This window comes from Callithrix jacchus, chromosome 1 (assembly GCF_049354715.1).
Source record: "Callithrix jacchus isolate 240 chromosome 1, calJac240_pri, whole genome shotgun sequence".
NCBI lineage: Eukaryota > Metazoa > Chordata > Mammalia > Primates > Cebidae > Callithrix > Callithrix jacchus.
The window spans coordinates 101,059,466-101,063,385 of NC_133502.1; the positions used below are offsets into that span (position 1 = coordinate 101,059,466).

At 39.5% G+C, this 3,920-nt stretch overlaps 1 pseudogene; it reads right to left on the bottom strand.

Annotated features, from left to right (window-relative positions):
• Positions 1–255: 255 nt before the first annotated feature.
• LOC100398291 (myb-related protein A pseudogene) lies at positions 256–3,108 on the bottom strand (annotated as a pseudogene).
• Positions 3,109–3,920: the final 812 nt, after the last annotated feature.

Below are 3,920 nucleotides of genomic sequence, written 5' to 3' on the forward strand. Positions count from 1 at the left end.
ATTTAAGCTTTAAAAATAAAATAAATTATAAAAACAGACTTCTTTCAAATTTACAAAGTTCTCCTGCTCCTACATACTGTATAATACATTCAACAAAACTCTCAGCTCTTCTGAGATTAAGAAAATACTATTTACTAATAAAGAAAAAACTTTTTGAATGCTTTTTTTTAGTACTATGCTCAAATAAATACATTGAACACTGTAGTTAATTTTATTGTTTCTGAAAATAAAAAACAAAAAATTAGTAATGCAACTTTCTATCCTTCCTTTAAATTCCTTTTCAATGTGTTTCTTTGTAAATGGAAGCCTACGTAAATCAGCACATGGGTAAAAGTACTTCATAAAATCACGTGTGCTTTCCATACATAGACTAATTTCAGAATTCATATGGACTCATACCCTTATCTATAACAAAACTGCAGCATCAAGAGAATAGCAACATATACCTTGTGAAGAAAATATATGAGAATTTACTTTTAGAATATCCACAAACATTCTATTATTTTCCCATCTTGTTCTTTAAAAACAATTTTTTTAAATCTCATCTCTTAAAACATAAATTATTAAATTGTGACTTACTAGCTTTCTGCCTGCTCTATATAGAAAAAAGATGCTGCATTAAAAGGACTATATTACAACTTTAAAAACAATTAATTGAGAAAAATTTCACTGCAACCTAATTTAGTAGAGAATGCAGTAAGGAAGTGGGGCATTTCATCAGATTTAATAACAATTACAGTATGAGAGCTCTGGAAGTACTGCTGGTAGCTGTTAAGTCCTCAGATATCTTCTTGCTTGTTCAGTCATAATAAGTTGATCTTCTGTCTTCCCATAAACCACTGTTTCCCATTCACAATTTGACTGAAGATTCTTTTCCAATTTGACAACTTTGGAAGTATTAGGGTTTGGTTTCTTTATAGTAAGTGTGTATGTTTTGTTGGTTGAATTTATATCTTGTTTCTCAGGAGTCAAGTTGCACCTATTGTCATGTATTTCCAATAATGGTATCATTAATAAAGATGTAGCAAATATATTTTCTGACTGCATGTCTGAAATGTCTTCAGTCAATAGTTGAGTGCCTGATTCTTCTTTTTCCCAATTATCTAAGACTAGTGATTTTCTGACTTTCTTCCCAGAAGCAGTATTCTCTTGTTTGCAGCTTTTGTAAGCAGGTTCATCTTCCTCTTTGAGGAATATGTCTGTTCCAGTTTCTTCTTTTAAAACTTCCCGAATATCTTCTTCCAATAAGGCAAGTGTCTGGGACACAATTTTAAGAGGTCCATATTTTTTCTCCTGAGCAGCAAGCACATTCTTAAAAGGAGTAGGAGTTCTTGGTGTGGTACCCAATATAGATCTTCTAATAGTAGGTGTTCTAAACCCTACATTTTCCTTTTAATCTTTGGGAGTTCTTTCCTTATGAAGAGGAGTTGTAATAAGAACTTTTTGCCCACAAATAGGGGTTGATGTAAATGAAGGGTTTTCTATATTAAGCTGTTCATTTCCAGGACATGTGTTGAAAAACTGTGAAGGAGAAAATGGTAGTGTTTTCAGTGGTGTACGTTTTAGCGCTGCATTACCACCATCGTTCAGTGAGCCATCCCTAAGTTCGCTGCCTGGGGGATGACCCACTCACATTCTTCTCTTCTTTCTGAGGATGGCTGGTGGAGTGCTAAACTTCGCCATATTGTGGGGAAGGAACAGGCTCACTGTTGCCACCATTATAAATGTTTTTCTTTCTTTCTTTCAAGTATGACACTGATGTTAAATTGACATTTCATGGCTCCTTCATTGTGCTGAATTCTCATTAATTTAACTGGGGTGGATTTGATAGGAGAAGCAGAAGCATCAGAAATATCAAAATTGGTAACATCACTCCATGCTACAGGATCAGATTCAATAAGTTCTAGAGTCTCTGCAAATTCTGATATCGTCTGCAAAGAGGACAACTCAGCATTTGCCTCCACAGCCAGGAACTTTGTGGGTGAATTCTGCTGAGCAGACACAGGCTGATTTTCATCTATACTATAAAACTCACTAGTGTGCTTGTCAAGGCTATTTAGAGTCTTAGACATGTTATCATCCATGAGGAAACTTCCAGACCAGCCAGAAAAACTTCCAGTCTGTGACGGAATTCACTTTCTTGTAACTTCATTCTCAGCTGACATAAGAAGCAACTCAAGTTCCTTTATTTTTTTTCCTTATCAGGATCTTCATCAATGAAGGGTTGCTGAATAAAGGCAGAAGTAGTCTGAACATATTCTATACAATTGCCTTCAGGTGAAACATACTGATACCCAAGAATCTGATCAGGTATGTAAAACTGATTCTGGGTTTGCAAATGGTCCATAGTTGCACAAGATTTGTGTTGAAGTTTAGATGAAGATTGCTCTGATTTTATTCCATCTTGTAAATAGCCCTCTTGTTCCACTTTTCTTCGCATAGTAGAATTCCAATGATTTTTGATAGAATTATCAGCCCTTCCTGGAAGGAGTTTGGCAATCTCTGCCCAACAATTTCCCAACCGCTTATGTGCTTCATAGATGATCCTGTCCTCCTCTTCTGTCCAGGAAGATTTCTTTACCTCAGGATTCAGATGATTATGCCATCTTTCTCTACACTGCTTGCCTATTCTTCCTTTTAAATGTTTTGCAATTAAAGACCATCTTTTTGGTCCATATTTCTGAACTAATTCAATAACCCTCTGATCTTCTTCTTTAGTCCAAGAACCCTTTATCAATTCGGGATTTAAAACTTTCTGCCATCGATGCTGGCACTGAAAATCAGAGCGATTTCGAAGATGACTAGCAATTAGAGTCCAATCATCAGTTCCATGTTGTTCAACCAACTTCTTTAATTTATCGTCCTCATCCCTTGTCCATTCTACTCTGTTCCAGAGTTTCTTCAGTCCTTTCTGTTGTGGTACGTCATAATCATGATCAGCATACTGAAGGTCATCATCCACATCTTCACTGCGCGACCTCTTCTCCATCCTTCAAGTACCGCATAGGGGCGGGCTGGACTGGGACGCAGGTCAGCCTCCTCTAGCCGCCGGCCAATGCTCCTTCTCCCTGACCCTCTAGCCGCTTCCCTCACTCCCTCCGAAGGCAGCCGAGTGCGGAACTCCAAGTCCTCGGCAGGGCGCGACGGAGGGACAGCGGGGGCGGACCGCGACCCACCCCCCAACCCCCAAGCCCCGGCCCACAGTGCTGCTCCTAGCCCCGTCCCTGCCCCGCCAGGGATGCCCCCAACAAGTCAGGAGGCGCGCTCCCGCCCTCCGGCGGCCTATCCCACCGCTTCTCAGCCTCCCCGCCCGGGTCCCAGCGCGACTCCGCCACAGGCGCCGACCCCCGCCCTCTCCCCGCAGCTAGCAGTTCTGCAGGGATCGTAGTTTCCTGCAGGGTTTTGTCCGCACCCGCAAGTGCTTATTAAGAGTCAATTAAATACTTAGCAATGCACTCAGAATTATGGGAGAAATGGGAAAAGTATGAAACAGCCTGCCTTTTCCCAGGGAGATTTCAATACTGTTATAACAACTTTAAAATGCCAAAAATATATATATTATTGTATAATAATATTAAGGAATACTCAGTCTAAAGTAGTGGAAAGGCATTAGTAAAAGCTATCACTATTTCACTGGGAAAGAGGATGAGCGCAGGAGGAAAACAACAAAAATATTATGGGCTGGGTTGGTGTGCAGTATTTAATGTCGATGGATGATGTTGATCCATGATGCGGTTTAAAATGGACTAATGTTTAATCCAAACTTTTACACAGTTACTAGTTGAACTCTGGGTTAATTTCCCACACCCCTCCTTGTGTTATCTTTCTCATTGTAATTGAGGAGAGGCTCAAGTAGTCAACACTAGGACTGGAGTTTGCTGGGGTCAATACATCGTTATAAAATTCACATCATCACTAAA